The sequence below is a fragment of the Cheilinus undulatus genome, linkage group 11 (assembly GCF_018320785.1).
Source record: "Cheilinus undulatus linkage group 11, ASM1832078v1, whole genome shotgun sequence".
NCBI classification, from domain to species: domain Eukaryota; kingdom Metazoa; phylum Chordata; class Actinopteri; order Labriformes; family Labridae; genus Cheilinus; species Cheilinus undulatus.
Window position 1 is genome coordinate 13,544,052 of NC_054875.1, and position 21,288 is coordinate 13,565,339.

General features: G+C 39.7%; 1 protein-coding gene across 1 annotated transcript in view; it reads right to left on the bottom strand.

The window, feature by feature from the left end:
* sema3b (sema domain, immunoglobulin domain (Ig), short basic domain, secreted, (semaphorin) 3B) overlaps window positions 1–21,288 on the bottom strand; it is a 166,029-nt gene that overhangs the window by 74,088 nt on the left and 70,653 nt on the right. Inside the window, exon 2 of the mRNA XM_041798958.1 lies at window positions 19,284–19,361. The gene's annotated coding sequence lies outside the window, so the exon portion shown is untranslated. The remainder of the gene's footprint in view (window positions 1–19,283; window positions 19,362–21,288) is intronic.

Sequence of the window (21,288 nt, forward strand, 5' to 3'; positions counted from 1 at the left end):
ATGCTAGCTACGTCAGTAATGTAACTACGTAAGCCAATGTAGCTACATTAGCTTTAGCTGTTTGCTAAAGCTCATGTTGCTGAGCTAATGTAATTTTTGAAATGTTACTGCCAGACTTTGTTTATGAGTAAAGTTGTATTCATTTTTTTTAAATCAAAGACTGAAAATACGCCGTACCAGTAAATCACTGACAGAGATGGCGTCTCACATCAGCGGTCTGTGAGAGGGGGTGTCTTAGATCAATGGGCTGGAGCCAGGCTGTCTTGGAAATGGAATGGAATGAATAAAAATGTTGGATTTGTGGCAGAGGAACAGATATTGCACCGACAGTGAATATATCTCATTTTAAAAGTTCTGCATGGCCTAGAAACTTTTGCAACATTTCAATATGGTGAGTTTGAGTTATGGTGCTCTTTTAAGAGCTGATGAAGCATTGTCTGGTATTTGGGTATTTATGTTTCAGATTTGAATATGCTCTGCTTTGTTACCTAAAAAAGTATGCTGCAAAGGATTTTGTTTGCTTGCTATGATTGTTTTAAGTGGGACAGGGCTGCACACAAGGTAACTGAAATTTCCGCTGGTGGTGAATAAAAGCTTTTATAAAAGTAATGCATAAGGAAAAAATAAAAAGCCAGATTTTAATGATGTTTTCAACATTTTTCAGATTTTGAGGTTCTGCTGGTGTACCAACATGCTCCACATCTGCTCTCCTTGCACAGTTCTGTAAAATATAAGCCATCAACAGTTTCTCTTGATTCAGCTGTCACCTTGTGTACCAATTTTCTGAAATTTTAGTTGAAACTTACTAAATTTGGCTGACACAAGACTGATTTATGGCCTCTGTCACATATTTTAAAAGTGACATCTGCATGCTATGATTCACTGTTGCATAATTTAACACGTCTCAAAAGGGATGTTGCGTATTCTGGCAAAGACTGCAACCAAGACTTTTTAAGCTCCCATCCCACACTGTGAAACATGTGATAAGTAGAATCAATGTTGTTGCACTGAGGCCTCACAGCAGTTACACCCAGGTCTCAAGACTCATTTCAGTGACGTGATATGAGACTTTAGCCTTACTCATGACGACTCATGACCTCCCTCAGAAGACTTAAAAACAACTCAGATTTAAAGTGTACTGATGAATGAGGATGATAGCAGAGCAGTGCGGATATAAATCACTGCAAAACGCAAACACAGCGAGAAAAAGACACAAACAGAGAGAGGACAAGAGATGTGCAGATATATCAGAGTGACTGTATGCTGGTGTGGACAGGGTGTAAGCTGATAAGCTACTGTAAATACAGTTAGAGGGTAATTGGCATACATTTATAACATATGAGGGTTTACATCATCCTCTGTTTGTAGCTAAGTTGAAGTATGGGTCAGCTATTCATGAGCCTCTGGACACGTGACTGTGTTAAAGCTCAGAAAGTAAGGATATGTTTGTGGTACATGTGTCTGGTGTGTAATACCAGATTTCATAAGGGCACCATGTGCCAGGCTGCTATGTCTGGAATTATTTTTTTATACTTGGAATTCACATGTAGTAGCGCTGGATTAGATTTCACATCCATACATTTGATCGTCCTCAATCTCCTACAATAACAACTACATTTAGGTTGTTTTCCTTAGAGCTCAACTTCTTGCATCAGTGTCACTAGTTTGCAGTGAGAAGTAGTGTCTTCTGGGTTGTCCCTATACCTTGTTTTCAGGATGGGAGTTAGGCTTAACATGCCACACCAGATAGACCTCCACGCATGGGAGGTACACTATATGGACAAAAGTATTTAGCAGCCTAACCATTACACCAACAAGGGCTGTAGTGCCATCAGCCTCAACTCTTCTTAGAAGGCTTTCTGCATGATTTTGGAATGTTTCTGTAGAAATTTGTGCCCATTTATTCTGTAGAGCGTTTATGAAGTCAGGCACTGATGTTGGATGAGAAGGTCTGGCTTACAATCTCCATTCCAGTTCATCTCAAAGGTGCTCGATGGGGTTGAAGTCAGGGCTCTGCGGCGGCCAGTCAAGTTCTTCCACACAACTCATCAAACCATGTCTTTATAGTCCTTGCTTTGTGCACTGGGGTCCAGTCATGTTGCAATAGAAAAGGATCTTCCTCAGTCAAAGTTAGAAGTATAGCATTGCCCAAAATGTCTCAGTATGCTGAAGCATTTGGATGGACTTTCACTGGAGATAAGGGGCCTAGCCCAAACCCTGAAAAACAGCCTCAAACCATTCTCACTCCTCCACCAAACTTCACAGTTGGCACAGTGCAGTCAGACAGGTGATGTCCTTCCAGAATCTGTCAAACCCAGACTCGCCCATCCGACTGCTTAACAGAGAATCGTGACTTGTCACTCAACAGAAAATGTTTTTCCACTGCTCCACAGTCCAGTGTCAGTGTATTTTACACCACTCCATCCAACACTTGGTATTAGACTTAGTGATAGGAAGCTTCCACACAGCTGCATGGAAAGCCAGTCCATGAAGCTCCAGCCACACATTTTTGTGTGCTTACATTAATGCCAGTGGAAGTCCAGAACTCTTCAGCGATGGAATCAGCAGAGCGTTGGCACCTCTAACACACCATGCGTCTAAGCAATTGTTGACCCTGCTATGTGATTTTACATGGTGATCCACTTCATGGCTTAGTTGTTCCTGAACGCTTCCACTTTCTAATAATATCACAAAGAGTTGGGTGTGGAATATCCAGCAGGTAAGAGAATTCACAATCTGTCTTATTGCAAAGGTGGCATTTATCACTGTATAACAATTTTTGCATCACAAATGTTTGCAAATGGAGACTGCATGGCTAGGTGTTTTATTTTATACACCTGTGGCAACACGGCTGATTGAAACACCTGAATTCAATAATTAACGGGTGCGGCCAAATACTTGTATTTTAAATTCAATTTGGAAACTATCCATAAAGTGTGTTTTGGGAAGGAAAGACTTTTTAAAAAACTCTCGGAAGGTCATTAGCTGAACACTCTGTCTGTCACATATATTGTGAGCAAATTAGAGCAACGAGACAAATGAGGTGGTGGGGATCGGAGCTTCAGCTAGTAACCTGAGCTTGGCAGGCAAACAGTGTCAGAGTTTACAGACTAGACCAGACAGACACTTTTAATTCTAACTTTGAGTTTTAATTGCTTTTACAGAATAATAGTTTTAGAGCCAAAGCAACCACAGCAGCCCCAACTGATAAACTGTAAACCCCAGGGAACAGAAACCCTGTGTCAGAAGCCCTATGGCAAACCAATCCACTGACATCAGTAACCCAGTCTGCCCAGTGAGGAGGATAGTTTACTGAAAAAGCCAACAAAACATCACTGACTTCAGGAAAGATATCCTCCACCTGCCCAATGAATTGAGGGAGAAAAACAAACTCCTAACAGGCTTTAATTTTATTTAGTTACAACCCCTATTAAATCTTGAATGGACATCATTTCCAACACAGGTACAGTGAAACCAACAAACATGCAGTATTAAATACAAAAGTAGTAAAAGTTTGTTTCCTTCTCTGAAAAATAGGTTTTTAAAAAAGGAAGTGAAAAGAGGACATTTGCTTTTATCTCAATAGAGTCAGCCACGCTGTATTTCTTCGATGACACATTTTCACGAGGGGGAAAAGTATCAAAGCACCTATTCAGTTCTTCAGACAACTGCAGTTTAGTCCTTTGCCTCTGCTGTCCAATGATGTTCTCATGTGTGCTACCACAAACCAGTGCTAAGCTGAAAATAAGTCTGCGAGATAAGAGAAGATAGACAATGAAATCATAATTAAACACATCCTTTACACTCCCATCATTAGAGTTCACACTGCTTTAAAGATGGCATGAAATCTGACTGATTTTAGAAGATTTTTAAAATTTCAACAGATCTCAAAACGTGAGAGTTCAAATGTTGTTAGGTCCAACAGTTTTGTTGCTATAGTGTTTGGAGAGCAACAGTGTTCCCAAAACAGCACACTACAAACTAAAAGGTTCCATTCACCAACAACCAGAGGCCCTTTAAGCAGCATAACAGAATAACAGTGCAGTGTCAAAGCTCTGCTGTCAGATGAAGCTTTCATAAACTTTTGCACTTTGACTTATGCATTATTTGTATCATTTCACATTACATTATGGTGTTGTGGAAGTGTGACAGAGCCTAACATAAACACAGTCAGACACACAAACACAGCACTGCTCCACCAATGCCATTTCGTCTCTGTAATGCCTTTATTTTATACTTACGGTGTCAGGTCAAAATGGCATACATTAAGACAAGAGCAATGCATATTCAGAAACTGCAAATTAAAAAGCACATGCAAATGTCAAACAACAACAACAACAACAACAAAAGCCATTCACTGCATAACAGGCAAATGCACTACAATAAACCTGAAGAACTGCATTAACATCAAACATGCTGCAAACACGGACACGGTACAAAGTCAAAAACATGTAGACTCAAAAGCAGCTGCAATTCCTGATATCAAACTGACACTTTCCCAACCTAAAACCACTGCCATTGGCATAAAAGCGTCCAGGTCTGAGTAGTCCTGAATCCTGGGCCTGCACCCGGCAACAGTACTGGTAGGTGTCTGGCTAACTTAGCAGATAAACACCAATTTTTAAAGTTGTGTGTTGTTTACTCTCCAGAGCATTTCAGTCATTGCAGTTCTTAAGAATGGAGGCGTTTGCATTCTATAATTTGCTGCATATTTGTTTTTAAGATATTGCTGATTATTTGCCCTTGCCAGCCACCATAACACTACCTCCAACGCCAGTACGGAGGGGATCAGATGTTCCCCTGGATATTGGATTGCAAAACTTGATATGTTTAGTATTTTTGATTTGATTCAGCCCTGATGATCTTTGAGAATACCAGATCCCGGTTTAGACACCTTAAACAATAGGAAAAGGCCGGCTACATAAACTTTTGAACCATTAAAACATTGGGAATTTGCTTATTTTTGTTAAAAAGGGAGAATTAGACCTAATTTTGCCTATTAACCTTAGCATGTGTGGATCACTTAAGCTTCAACACTGAGTAAAGTTCTTGGCTGTTCACCAATCACTAAGCAGAGATCAGCAGAGATGTTCAATTTAACCACTCATTCTATAGAGTTGGTTTCAGTCACATTTTATTACACTCATACACATGTGTGAGTCAGTGAGTTTATGGCAGGGTTGCCAAGCGCAGCACCAATCCTGCAACAAGAATGAAGACCACAGGACAGGGGGCAAGTTGAGAAAAGATGGACACTCAGACTCACACCAACTACCACCACCCTCACCAGTGTAAGGTCCCATATAAAGAGGTCATGAGTCTCACACTGGGGGGTTCAGTGCTGTAATTGTGTGTGTTTTCTCCTACTTTTTCTGCATTTCAACACACAATACGAAGTAGCCTTCAGTGCTCTAAAGGCTTTCATGCAGATGGACAGATACACAATTAAAGCTACTCCTAAAGAAGAATGTATGCATATTTCTGTGAGTGTGTTTGTGCTTATGCAGAGTGTGTTTCGACTCGCTGCCCGCCCCCTGCTGACCTGTCCGTCATAAACCAGTCTGATGTCTCTACAGGCTGCAGAGAGAGCACTGTGATCCTGACAAAGGCTTTTTGTCTCAGCTGAAGCCTCTGCGCCTCTGAAACAGAAGAGGGCTCAGGGTGCTAATAGCTTCTTAGTGGATCTTTGGCTTTATTGGGAGGCAATGAAGCAGAAGGATCTGTAGATTGTAGTGGGACTACAATCAGGCTAGAGTCACCCCCTGTGGTCTTCTGGTCTATTAATTATTCAATTATGTAATGTTTTTATAGAAACTGAGCAAAAAGGGGATATGCAAAGAGCAGATATGTTGAAAATATAACCGAGTTGTGTGTTATACTATAAGTGAACAAGCTTTATGTAATAAACAGGTCAGTTAGTTTGCATCAATAAATTTAGTTTTGATAAAAATGTGTTTTTTTTATATCCTGAGTGCTGCTTCAGTTGCAGCTTATTTTGAATGAGTATTAGGATTTCACATTAAAGCTGTCAAACAATACATTTCTGAAATCATGATTAATCACTGAGTCAAATGCAACAAATCCCATTTAATGATGTGTTGAAAATCCAGTTTTTCAAATATCAAATTAGTATTTTTAAGTCCATCTTGACAGTTTGCTGATTTGATAACCAAATGAATGCATGGATATGTTCTTTATGATGTCTTTTTCAGATTGATAACCAAATGAATGCATGGATATGTTCTTTATGATGTCCTTTTCAGATTGATAACCAAATGAATGCATGGATATGTTCTTTATGATGTCCTTTTCAGACTGAGTATTTAAATGAGTACTGTATTGCAACATCAGTGTAGTCTGAATGCAGGACTTAGAGGTAGGAGACAGTTTTAAAGTGCTATTTTTTTTAAACTACAGTTATTCAAACTGTTACATTTTAAGTAATATCCAGGAGAGCATGTAAACCACTCTGATTCTTGGTCAGATGACAAAAACAGAAAAGAATGAAAACACTGCACTGATAAATTGTCAAGAAATTGAGGATTATTTATGCAAATAAAACAAACTTTCAAATGATTTTAAGAGCAGTTAATGCAATATGCAATACTCATACTTGGAATCAGTGAATGTAAGTTCTTGTCCCCATGCTTTATGTGGGAAAATGTGGTCTCGGTGCATCCCATGTAGAATTCACTTTACATCTCTGCTTATGAGTTACCTGTGCTTAGGCACCATTTTGTTCACATTTCCTGCATATCATACCAGAGCAGTGTTAATTTTGGCAGCTATTTTTGATTTTAGTCTTTTGATTAAATGTCATTTAGTTTTACTCACATTTTAGCCATTTCTACCCTTTTTAGTTCTAGTCTAGTTTTAGTCCATGAAAACTCTGAAACATTTTAATCTAGTTTTTGTCTCACTTTGTGTCAGTTTTAGTCATCAAAGATGTATTTTTGTTAGTCTTAGTCTAGTTTTTGTACTCATAGTTCTTGTACTCATAGTTTTAGTCAATGAAATTAACACTGTGCCAGAGCAGAGAAGAATCATGCCCAAAGCCCCCCTCTTCAAGCGAACTCGAGCCCATCGCCCAGGCACAGTATGCTTGTATTATCACTGACCAAAAGGAACCAGACTTTGGGGTTAAGTGTGCTCAGTCCGAACCCAGGTCCCTTAAGTGATATTAATCTTAGGGAAAGCATAAGTTACAAAAAGGATTTGGAAATACACTGTTGTTAACTTTTATTAAAAGTAAAGAACTAACTGATTACTCCAGTTGCAGAACTTAAGTGTATCATTACTCTTAGCAACTAAAAGTTATATTTCTTTTACTGATGACTATGTAATGCATTGCTCCAACACTGCTTGAGGCATATTTATATATGATTCATTTGTCAAGGGGTTTCCTTCAGTTTACATGATAGAGCATGTTAAATATTACAAACCAGCCAGGTCATCATCAGGACTAAACTACCAGCTTATGTTATACTAAAACCTTATGTTCAAATACATAACCGAGTGAGTACTGTCACCTTAAATGAAGTAATATGTGACATCATGTTGAGCTCACGGCTTTCATAAAGTGATTGAGCTACTACTGTTTTCTGTCATGAGCTCCCTGTTGTGTAATGACACGTAATGTGTGCACATGATAGCACTAACGCTGTACCACTATTCTGAGCGACACTATTTATACGAGTACTTTTCCCAGTCATGATGTCATCCAGTTTCTTCAGGATACTTTTTTTTACACATGAACCTGTTCACTTTGCCTTTTCATTTTCCATTTTGACTTTGAGCAGAAGAAGAACAGAAAAAAAATGCAGAGAAATCTTGAATTTTAACTGAATAATAGCTATAAATAGGGAGCATTATCCATTCTTCTGTATAGGTCAGTGCACTGTTAAGGTGACAAGTAGTTCTTTTTTGTACGTTTCACAACAATAGAACAAAAGACCTTTGGTGTTGTAATATGATTAACTTAGCCTTGTGTGTTATGTAATGCTCAGTATGTATAATGCACAATATCAGCACCAAAAACAGACATGCCTCGGCTTTATTACATCAGTCCTGCAGGAACATTATTGTTTTATTACAAGCATGCTTCTATAGCTCTGACATATTCCAGAGGATAATTTATCCAGGGAAACTGTTTTCATCTCAGCAGCAACAGAAGCACAAACCTGAACAAATGAGCTGCCAAGAAGCTCAGCTACATTCTTTGTCTGTTACTAGACAGAAATATACAGTCTGACTGGAAGCTGGCTCCTTACACTGAGGTCAGGGCCCCAGAATAAGTCTTTCAAATACCTGCAGTCCAAATGCATGCGAGGTCATATTGGTCTAATATTAATGCAGCAATAAATCCTTTTTGAAGGCCGCCTCAAAGAAAGCACCAAGAATAAAATGAAAATATGAGAGCCTCAGTTCAAGAAGGTCATGCTTCATTGAAGTTAATGACACAATATTGACTTTTAAACTGAACATATTATCACAAGTGCTCTGGGTGTGGAGTGTTATATTTGGAAGATGATTTCTGAGCAAAATATTGGATTCAAGCTGTGTTTTCAAGTTGTTGATGTGTGCTCTGGTATGAAGTTGAGAGGGTCAGAAGTTTGCAGTTTGCTCTTGACCGTCTGATGTTGGAGTGCTCTTTGTAGTCTGATCTCATTTCAGTGATCACCTCCTTTGTAGGACATGCTTTGTGAATTTATGGCCTTCACTGGATTGAAGATGATGGCCTTAATGTACTTCTATCATGGAAGGATGGTATAAATGGACTAACAGGGCGGTCGTCCTCTGTAAGAGATTTATTCATCAAATACAAACGATCACTTTGGGGGCACAGATGGCCTTGCGGTTAGGTTGCTCCCCATGTAGGCAGGCAGCCAGGGTTCCAGTCCAGCCTGTGACTCCTTTCCTGCAGGTGTCACCCCCATCTCATCCCTGTTTCTGACCCATAATTTCCACATACAATGGCTGTGCTGCACTCCACAGCACCATGGTTTTGCTCTGACCAGAGGCGAGTGTCCTTGCACACTGGAAGCACGTCTAGCACAGCTCTGATCAGCTTGCAACAAGAGGGCAGATACCAGGGGGATCTCCAAGTTCATGCAGGAAAGCATATCAACAATGAATTATTTTTCCTTTTCAGGGTTGATTTGCTGTTCATTTTGACATGATTCCATGATTTTATTGCTTCCATCATGGGTAAGTACATTATGAAGTAAAGCAGTTTTTTCGTGTAAAATTCTGTGGCTTTTTACCTCAATAGTTAACTTTCTTCGTCAATAGCACTGTAGTAGCTCTGGCCTTTTGCTTGTGCAGCAAGATGAGACGTAATATTGATATAATGATGGTTAATGATCGGGAGTCTGTGCATTATGTGGTATTTTGAAGTTGTTTGCACATTTAGCGGCTGTTTGGATCCATCTGCTCTATGTGGATTGGCATGGTTTCCAAAAGTTTGACAGCACCAAAAATAGACCTGCTGTATATCTCCAATGAAGCAGAGCCTGGATTAACCGCCAAACCTCTGAGTTACAAGGGAAATAGCAATAGCTGAAAATCGTCTTTTGTATTATAGCTCAAGCATTATAGCTCAAGCACCCACTTTCCTTCTCTCCTGTGGTGTAAATAAATGAGTATGTCATGGCATATCCTCTGGATTTGCTGAACATATGCAGGAAATTCATCCAGACTACAGGGCACCAACAGACTCCTGTGATGCTAAGATACTAAGAACAGCAATATTTGAGATACTATTTTACTCAGTATCGTTAAATCAATACATAGTATCTTAAGTTAGTTCCTGCCATCATGTCACTGTTTCTGTTAGCATATTAAGTACCATTTCTATTTTGCCTCAACATCAAGCTAACTAAACTTCAGATGTCTATATTGTGTTTCCAGCAGAATATTGCTCCAGCTGCCTCTGTCATCTCCCACTTGTGTGTCCTCTGAGATTCTGTTCTTTAAAACATATTAACAGGGCTGGTGAGCAGATGGCCTGGTTGGTTGATAAAATCTTGAGTTGTGACACAAATGATGATATGAAAGTGGAAAAGCAAAGCTAAAGAGATGCCTGCTTACTGGTGAGGACCCCAAGGAAATCCACTCTGGGGGTAAAACAGCTCTTGCTAGTGCCAAATCTATTAACCCAATAATAACTGTCAATCTGGAACTAACTGATTATCTAAGAGGAATGCTTTCATGTCATAAACCTGAGTTTTATTAACTTTATCCTTCTGAGCTTGTTTTTTGTGGTCTTCACAGGCACATTGAATTATAACTTCATGCTGATGAAGAATGGCCTTTAAATCATGTTAAACAGATGCAGAGTCCAGAAGAGTTTTCAAAAGTGAATAAGTAAAGAGGATTTAAGGGCATGTACAGTAGGTCAACCATAGCAGTCAAATTAGCGTGACATTGAGGTAGTGTAGCAACTGCCAACATCTTATGTACTGCATTATGAACATTTGCTGAACAGATGCAGAAACAATTGTGTGTAGATGCCAGGGCCAGTAAAATTAGCAGCATGAAATACCACAGAGACAATCAAGAACTTTCCTTTTTTGTGTGCACTTTTAGAGCTCAGTGTGAGTTACTCACTGTTCCAACATCAAACAAATACCAGCACTAAGTGGATCATTAGCATCATTTCAAATACGGAGGTCAGTCTGCCAGCTGTAGGCACAGCTGCTGTCTATGTGTATGAGTCTGATTGTTCTACTAATGTGAATCCTTGTACAGTACAAGTTATCTGTACGTGTACAAAGACCAACAATCAAAAAGTTACGCACATTCTTTTTAGATGTTTCACTGATGAATTAAAAAAAAATAGGTTAACATATTTTTCCTTATACAGACCTTTGTAAAGTATGCAGTGAGCTTTTACCATGACTTTTGCTGCAATGTGCAAATCGCAGGCGTCATGCCAAAACCTTGTTTCTCCATTTTTAATGTTTTGTTTTTTCCCATAAACGGAGCTATTATTCATCATTCACATCTGTCAGTGGGTGTACCAACGTGATTTCAACATGCGCTACTTTTGTCACGTGACAGCATTAAAACAAAGCCACATTTTTTGTTGCAATCACTTCATGTGGAAAGCAGAATCTTTAAGCTTTCTTTCAGTTTTTGTTTGATGCCAATAGGCTAAGTAAAACAGGAAATATGATCATTTTAATTTGCTATTAAAATTAATGTTACACATAGGGGACAGTGGGCCATGCTGTATAGGACTGGCGCTGGTATTTTTTCATAATTTCAGCATATTGTAATTTCTTTTTAAAAATGACAATATCCTGTTTTAAATAACAATTTTTAAAAAATCCATTTTTGTGGGATGTTCTGTTTTTTGGAGGCCCTATAGGTCAGATAGTGCTGAAAAAGATTACACCAAACATTAGCATGGTATACATTTTCTGAGTGGTTCATTTTATCAAAAGAAAATTGACAAAATGGCAAAATAGCCAGTGGAACTCTAAGGGTTAAAGAAATTCTAAAGCAATTAAAAGTGTCAAAAAGATGCTGACTCTGCCATTCACTGTTAAATTATTTGAAAAATACAGCATTTTTTTTTCATTCACTCAGAAGTGGTGGTTTTGGATAAAGGAGGTTTTGCCTGATGTAAAATCACTGGTGACCCCTCAGGGGGGTCCCGGGCCCCAGAAGGGGAACCAGCAACATGTCCCAACCAATGTTGGGACATGTTGCTTTGTAACACCCGGTGCTTTTTGGTCCAGCAGTCATCATGGACACTTGTACCTGTGCATCGCTATATCTCTGTTATTTTCATTGTAACTGTTTATAAACTGTTTTAACTGCATAAGTAAAAGTAGCTTCTAGTCTTGTGTTGTGCGCATAAACTGACCAATCATTCAGCCCCACCCTGTTAGCTCACCCACACTAGCTATTGTTATGCTGTCCAAGTTAATGCTGATGGTTTTTGTTACAGCCTTTGGCTACAATTAACACTGCGCATTGATAGACAAACAAAAAAAAGTTGAAAAGTTGATGACAAGCTAATGTTACGAAGCTGAAGGCCAGCAAAAGTTGATTGTTTAACTGACAGTACCGTTACATAGCTAATTTTGCTGCAAGGTGATATAATACATGATGTTAACAACATAAAATATGAGGTTATATACTTGCCACTTTGCAGCAAAACTGGCAACCACCAGGTTGCCTAACCTTAGAGCAAATGTAACATCCTGACACGACAGATGGACTGTTTTATATATCCATGGCATAGGGTGTAATACATATTCATTTGGAAAACCTCCCATGCAAAGCATTCGGGAAGGGCAGGACTTTTCAGAAAAACCACAGAAAGTGATTAGATGAAATTTTAATCTGTCGTTACGGGCCAAAATGAGGTATCAGGCATGCACAGCTTCAGTTGTGACCTGAGCTCAGCAGACAGGTGCTGTAATAGTTTATGAATTGTGGAGCTTGTTGGTGGATAAAACTCAAGCTGAAGCCAACCAGGAGGAATGAAAAAGCTTCTGTTCCCTGGAAACTTTCATTGTGGCTCTTTGCTTTTGTTTTAGTCTTGAAATGTGGCCCAGCTTGATAAAACTGCCACTATACTGTTTCTAAATCCGAGCTAATCACTACACTGGTGGCAGCCATACCAGCTTACAGTGCAACTAAACACCACCAGACAAAATAAAATAACAGGCATGTGCAGCTCCATTAGTAACCTGAGCTTGACAGGCGGGAACGGTTGTATAGTGGAGCTTGAATGGATAAAAAAAATTCCAGTAGTATGTTGGGAGAAAAGCGAAAACATCTTTTTTCCCTTTATTTAATAGTCCTCTCCACTGCACACATTACTGTCTCAGGCCTGTCTTCAGAGATACAACTCTACTTAAAATTTGCACCAAACCACTTGTGCTTCAATCAAGCTGGACAAAGAAGATCAACACAGACAGTAAGTTAGACAAAACACAAGAAGCAACAGGTCAATTTCAAAATAAAACACCCTGCAGAGACTGCCAAAAAGGCTCCAACTGAACAACAAATTAACCTCAGAAATGCAGAGAAACCTTCTGTTTTTATGCTGTTATCTTTATCTATGTTGCTTTAATCTCTGTTGTTGTCTGAACTCACAAGGCAGAAACAGTTCCAGCGGGTTATGGCTCACTTTCAGAGTTACTTAAAATAATGAAGTGATGCTTTGTGTGCAAGGCCAGAAATCTTACCAAGAAAACAAAGTGGGAAATAAAGATACTGGGCAAAGGAACAGAAAAGAAGTGAAGTCTATAAAGATTGGAAAAAGAGGGAAAACAAGACTCCTCTAATCTTGCCTAAAGTCTCAGCATTCAGGCTCAGCTATCTATATCCATCTGCATGATATGTGTCCTGACTGGTCGTCCATGACCCGGTCCCCTGACCTCCTGACACTGCAGGATTATGGGGGCCCCAGTAGAGTGACAGGGACCAAAAAGAGTGAGGGAGTGTTACAGTTGGAGAGGTAGAGGTCTTGCCTGGGAACCCTCGGGGCACAGAAACCTGTAATCCTCCCTGTTTCACTTTGATGTGATCACACCCAACTGAAAGGACGGAGGATGAAGGGTGGGAGGGGTGGTCTGTCGTGTCAGGAGGGCAGTATGTGTGGGTGGGGGTATTGGCTGTGGTGCCAGGAGGCTCAGAGGTGGGACGCACACTCTCACACACTCTCACAGGCATGTAGTCACACACCATCTGGCTTGGAGGGTCAGCGGGCGGATCAGACCACCTTTAAGTGTAAGCATTACTTTAGTGACACATTGTCACACACACACATACACCTCGGAGCAGGTTCTGAAGGTCACGGAGTGGATTACAGCACCTTGCATGACCACAGCTTTGTCTCTCTGCAACAGGCAACAAGCGGCGTTTCTCAGTGGAATGCACACTGCTGCACTAGTTCCCACCACTATTACATCTAGCTGGCTGATCACACGATAACGGGGACTTCAAAGAACATTGATCAAGTCAGTCAAAAAGGAATACGTGTATTAATACAGTTATTCACTCATGACAATTTTAAATAAGAATTTTAAACTTCCATATCTAATAAAGATGGGGATCAGAGAGTTAGAAAAGGCAGGCAGGGGCTGGTTTTCCAGACAGACTGGACCCTGTAATTCTGAGCTTCACTTTAATCAAACCTGTGCTTTTGGTACTCTGTTGCTTTTTCTGAGGAAACCCTGCACAGATCACAGTAAGGACGGATGAAAGACAAAAAACAGGGAAATCACCTACTAAAAGACAGGAGCTTTCAACATCAGCCCGCACACAGAGCACTCAAATTTAGTTTTCAAAGGCCCACACATGCATCAGTGCCAGCATGTCACTTAACAAGCACAGTTCCACTCTTTTTTCACCAATCATTTGAACTTATTCTGTTAATATTTCCATGCTTCCATGTTGGTGATAGCTGGGGGCCAGAGGCATTATGTTTCTGGGTTGTTCCTCCAGACCACTCTTGTGAATGTGATAACTCAAGAATGCTCTGAGGAATTTTCTTCAAACTTGGCATAAATGTCCACTCTGACTCAGGGATGAACTGATTTGATTTTGAAAGCTGTTGGCCAAAGGACAAGGTCATTGGGACTTGTGTTGACCTCTTACTTTTGAACAAGATATCTCATGAACACTTTAAGTTTCTGCAAGCATAAATTTGTCCCTTACAGCACTATGTAGGAAAAAGTACATCAATATGAAAGCTTTGAGCCCCTTATTTTAATACAGTCTGTTATTTAGCTGGCTAACTGTCCCTTCATTGGATGTTAGCTTTCAGCCAAATGCTGAATTTGTATTCAGTTTTGGGTGAATTTGCCAAACCTCCTGGCCACGGTGGGGAACAAGTTATTAAAAGTAACGTAAGAGAGTGAGCCTCTCCAGCTCTGAAACAGACCAGAAGCTGCACTCTGACACTGTAGTGAAAGGGTGAATATTTCGGGGAGGCTATTTGCTGGAGTGACTTGTCTCAATGCCTCTTAAATCCAGCATAGTGTAATAAGTATCCTTACCTTCTGAAGGTGTTTTCACTGATATCTTGCTTGTCTTTAGTCTTGGGTTATTAAAATAAACTGGCTGTGGCTGTGTCTCTCTCAAAGCAGCAGCCTTTACTTTCTGCTCTCTGCTAGAGTCCAGTTAAATGTCCAGTGATAAACACACACTATTTCTGCCAAATTCATCAGAATTGAAGCCTCTGCATTTTATTTTCATGGAAGATGTTCCCTTCAAGTTATTGTTGAACCATTTTGTCTCGCCTGGACCTATTGTCTTAAAGAGCTTGTAAGACATCAACCCTGTGGTGCACAGTCAAGCTCTAAACATCTTTTTTTCCAGGACAACCTGGGCTTTCAGAATATCCATGCTGCAGTAATGTCACTTGATTTTTTTTTTTTTTTTTTGTTAAGTTATGGGGCTATAAAGACTAAACAGAAATCAAAAGTCATAGATTTTTATGTGTGACACACAGTAAAAAGTCAGGAGTAGACTTCTCTGCTCAAACTTATTCTCCCATCTCTTGGGGACCGAAAAATAAAAAAATAATCATTCTGTGACAAAAAGACTTCAAAATATATACACATATGCATGATTTTTTGTTTTAGCTGTTTTTGAGTCATCATTCAAAGCAGTTCCTCTCACAGGCTCTCTGTGTCTCTTTCTCTCAGGACGTCTCCTGCATTATCTGCCCAGTTAGAAGTGCACTTTAACACAGAATGGCACGGCGATGGAACAACCTGCCATTGATTTTTCACAGCCTGTCACAAACCATTGATGTGATATGGCGGTTAGCATGAAAAGCTCGCAGCAGAAACAATCAAAAATGAATACAAACGTTGAGAAACGACATTTAAAATTGGATTTACTGTTACAGATTAAGTTAAGTGGCTACAATTTATGGTTCAAAAATTATTTAACTTTGAATAATACCTCTTCTTGTTGCATATACCAACACTGGTGTCAGGGTTTACCAACCACTGTATTCTCACAATTCAGAAATTATTCACCTCACAGAGGCATTCAATTGACCATTTATACAAAGGCAAAAACTGTGACTTCAGCATCATTGCTTCACCGGCCAAAAACACACCATGTTCCCTACAGCATGTCTTGCCTCCTGAGACCCGTCTCCCATTCAAAAGTTAAAATCTCCTACTGTGTGGTGCATCAACAACAGCCAGGAAGATTTCAGGGCCAGTTTGTCCAGAAATTTAAGGGGCTTGTGATTGTCTGCTGGAAAATTTACATTGGTGACTGAAATAATGGCCAGCTCTCTTGTAGACCCATGGACCATAAGGCCTATTTTGCCTTGTCTTTAGATTAGATTACTGTCTTTATTTTTTTTAAACAATGAGCAACTAGGGGCGACTGCTTCTCAGTAGATAGAGCCAGTTGGTTTTGGGTTCGATCCCAAGCTCCTGACGTCACATGTTCAATGTGTCCTTGGCTCCCATTGCTTTGTCAGTGGTGTGTAAATGTCATCAGTGCGTGAATGTGAAGAGAAAGGGTGTGGATGGGTAGGTGTGTCATGGGATGTAAAAGTGCTTTGAGTAGTCTGCTTTGAGTAACGCTTTTCTAGAAGACTAGAAAAAAAAAACACACAAGCTCAGGTCCATTTAACTTGTTCTGAATGGTAGGTGTAAGCCTTTTGAATAGAGTCTGCATCTTTCTGATAGAACTCAGTGTGTACAGGTATCTGGCTGTACTTCGGGCTCACTTACTGTCTCCAAAGGAGTGCCTCAAGGGTCAGTCCTGGGGCCACTTCTTTACATTATTTACATAAATGACATTAATCATTATGTGTCTAATGCCAATTTTCACTTTTATGCGGATGACACCGTAATCTGCTGCTCAGCCCCTACTCCAAATGAAGCTCTTTCCCAGCTACAACTTGCTTTTAATGCTGTTCAACAAAATTTCTATGACCTGAAGCTTGTTTTAAATGCAGATAAAACAAAAGTCATGCTCCTATTGAATGATAAATCTACGCCATTGAGCCTGCCATCAATCTCCACTTCTCAGGGTTCACAGATCGAGTTTGTTTCATGTTATAAATACCTCGGCATTTTGATTGATGATTCCCTGTCCTTTACTCCTCACATTCAGCAAATGGTTAAGAGGTTAAAGCTTTGCTGCTCCCTTTGCCTGGAATAACTTACAGAAAGACCTAAAACTTAGTGAACTGGTCTCATTGGAAGCTTTTAAGAGGAGGTTGGTTGACTTGGAGGCAGTCAGATCTGTCTGCAAATGTTTTGAATGATATGTTTGATCGTAGCTGGTTTAAACAGTTACTTGCTGCTTTCTCTTTCAGTGTGCTGTTGTTTGACATTTTACTTGTATTTTTACTTGTTTTTTTTTTTTTTTGTCTGTAACTTTGACTGTGCTGCTGCTGTCTTGGCCAGGACACTCTTGAAAAAGAGATTTTTAATCTCAGTGAGGTTGTTCTCCTGGTCAAATAAAGGTTAAATAAAAAAAAAAAATAGAGGACCGAGTCAGAGAGATCTCTTTTCAGCCCTGAGCTTTGAAAACAGAGTAAAATAAGAAAAATGCTCCAGTTTCATGTTCTGACTTTATGTTTCACAAATCGTAGCGTAAAGCGTAATTCTGCACTGAAAGGAGTGGATACAGTGGATTAAAAGATCAGGAGTGTTTAATAGTGAATGACAGATGTTTTTTTTCTACATTCACAACAGAATGTCAAAATACACAAGTGTCATCAAAATGTTTGGATTTTGAAAGACATTTTTTACTCAACACTCGCTGCAATGCTGCTGTGCAGGCTGGAGACATGATAGCAGCAAGGAGACCTAACCAAACGATTCCTGATCCTGATGGGCACTGATCCAAGCAGACAGGCTGCTCTCAGCACCATCATGGATTAATAATATGCACACACCTCCCCTGGGGCTGCTGAGACACCGCATTGTGTAGTTATTAGTGTGAGAGTGTGCATATACACCCGCAGGGGAAATCTGGGAGAAGCTCAGCATCGAGCAGATTTCATGAGAACATAAGTGGCTCTGACACACACAGGTGATCGTACAAGTCACAATATGTAATATAAATACTGTCTAACACTGCCAGCTGCAGAAATACAGTAGGCTGTGTTCTGGAGATGCATTTAAACTAAATCTGAAATGAAATCATCTTAATCATTGTAGAAAAGTGTGGATTTAGTGAATGTGACTTATCTGAGAGGCTTTAAGAACTAATCCTGCTGCTGATTCAGAGAACGAGCAGTTAAATGAAGTCTGATGGTTCTGCTCCAGGTTTCTTCAAAGTTAAAGGGTTTTTTCTTGTCACAACTTTGATAAATGTTGCATCTGTTCATGATGGATTAATGATGAGGCTTTGTTACTAATTTAACAATAACTACAGTCAACACCACTCTTTGTGAGACCTCTTAAGACATGGGTGTCCAAAATATGGCCCATGGGCCAAATGTTGCCCACAGTCCAATTTTTATTGGCCTGCAGCAAATTCTAGAAATAACACGTAATATGGCCAACATTTGAACATTAAGCTTGTGCTTGACTGTAATGTACTTCAGTTTCAGTACATGATGGTGCTACCATGCCAATTCTGTAAACAAACATCTCAACCAGAAGAATCTATAGATCTATTTTTTTGTGACTAAACTGAGACAACACTGTACATGGTAAAAATATTGGCAGTCAAAATAATAACAATTGTTTTCTAACTTTCTGAGGAGTTTCAGCAGCATGTAGCAGTACCAGTAATATTCCAGGGGTTAAGCCTGTGGCAGCGAGGGCCAAACAGGGCCCTATGAAATCTGCTTGGCATCCCCAAAAACTTGGAAATTATTGTGTACTTGCCTTATTAGCCATGAAATCAAGCTTTTAGTGTTAGTTTAGGCAGGCCACAGAGTCAAGCTCTGTCCTGATCAACTGATCAAATGCAAGCCCTAATCAGCTGACGACCAGCTGATTTGCCCTAAGCATGCTATTGGCTAATTGCTCTCATGCTGCCTTATTCAAACTGCTCTGGCCTGGGCAGGCTCTGCTATTCTTTCTGCAAGCTGCTCTTGCAACCCTCCTCCACCCCAGCTCCTCCTTTATTCTGTTACTGACTTAATCAATGTCATATTCCTCGCCTTGGGTTATTAAAGTGGCCCCAACATCCTTGTATATATCTGTATGCTGCCCTCAGTGGACAAAGTCTGGACACCCCCGTCTTAGATAACTTTGATTGTGAAACATGGAGGGATCAAATTTAATGTAGATTATACAAAAAAGAGATGGAAAGAAAAAAATCCATACCTAGCTATGCTTTAAACACAGGTACACTCTTCTTCTTCATCCTTAGGGTTTTCACACTGTAGAAAACCAGATCCAGACCTAAAATGGAAGCAGAAACAGGTCAGTTAGCTTCAGACTGAATGACATGTGGACAGCAGACACTAATTCCAATCAGTAAACTCATGTTTGAAATTGTTCAAGCTTTTTTTTATATCAGCATTACATGATTGTCATCATAACTCCTTAAATATTTATGTCAAATGCAGAATTTGAGAAATGATAGGTAACATCTTAAACCCCCAGTCAGAGCCTGCAGGTGGATGCTGGGGTGGAGGAAGGTGAAATGTAAGAGTGCAGTACTGATTCAGGGAGGAGATTGCAATTGCAATTGCAGAGAAAGAGACCAGAAATCGCAATTTACATAGACGCTGAATTAGGAGGATGTGTGTTTGTGATTTGATTATGATGTATATCAGGTGTGAAACCAGTGTGCTTGAGTTGTCTGAGCTAGCTCGCAGGAGTCACTCTGTTTATTGTTTTGGCCAGGAGTAACCTTATTTGGAAAAGAGTTTATACTCCTTTTGCTACCCTTTACTTGATCTGATGGTCAATTTATCAATCAAAAGGAACCACACACACCTTAAGCATACAATAATGTATTTTCAATGAGACCAAAATGTATATAACAAACATGATACAAGGTTAAACACTTGAACTATGATTGAGGAAAAAAACTTTATAAAGATTTTCCTAAGGCATCAAATATTATAAGACAGCTAATTATGCTGTTTTTTTTTTTTTTTTTTTTTTGCAAGTTCCCTTTTTTTTTATACAAAACCAGGACCAATTCAGGACTGACCTTGGGGGTTTTTTAGCTCCAAAAATCTACAAGCGACCAACTCTCCTTCTGCATAGCTAATTTCACAAAATCTTTGTTTTTTTATGGCAAGAAAATGCAACAGTGTGTGTACAACAGGAGTACAGAGAAATAAGAAAAAACAAACACCCCTTTAAATGGCAATGATGCAACGCTGAAGACAACTGATGTGTCAGGTGTCAAATCTACCAGGCAGCCAGAGCTCTTTTTTCAACATTGGTAGCCACAAAAGCTGAGATAAATAGTTGTATGGCAGAGTTTATGCTGGAGGAAATGTTACCTACCATGGCCTTGTTCTTGACATTTTTCTCTGTGAGGTGCTGTGTTGTCACCTTTTTTATATTAAAAGCAGAAAGTAGAGCTCTACTATAAGTCCTCCTCATTAGAAGGAGGATCTATGTGAGTTGTATTGTTATGTAGAATTATTAGGAGGCTATGACTGTCTTTAGGCAACTTTATTGACACGACTTAACATGACACATGACAGACGTACTCAACTGCAGACTAACTTCTCCAACTTCGTCACTCTGGGCTGCACAGCAGCACATGAGATAGCTCTAAAAGGTTCCTGGTTGCTTCATGGCCAGGGCCTTTCTGTTTTGTTTTCCCTGTGCATGCGTGGGTTCTCCCCGGGCACTCTGGATTTCTCTCAGGTCAATTGGTGAGCTTAAATTTGCTGTTGGTGTGAATGAGAGCATATCTGGTTGACTGTCTCTACATATCAGTCCTGCCGACCAGTCTAAGGTGTAACCTGCCTCTCGCCCAATGACAGCTGGATAAGCTCCAGTCTCCCGCGACCCCAAACGGGTTAAACAGTGTAGAAAATGGATGCATGGATGGATAAATGTGGAGCAAATGAGTGTAAATACATGTAAGCTTTTTGAGCAGGCCAATAATCAGATAGTCGCTCTCAAGACCATTTACCATTATTTATCATTACATCAAAAAATATTTGTTAGATATGTTTTTAATGAAAAACTTAACTAAAACAAACTTAGCCATGGATTCATTTGACTGAAAGTCACCAATTTGCACTGTAACACCTATCTTATATCTATAAATTGTGTATACATGTTTAAAAATTGACACATGAAACAGAATTTACTTAGCAGCTGCTTACACAGGATTGTTTGTTTCTTTGCAGGGACA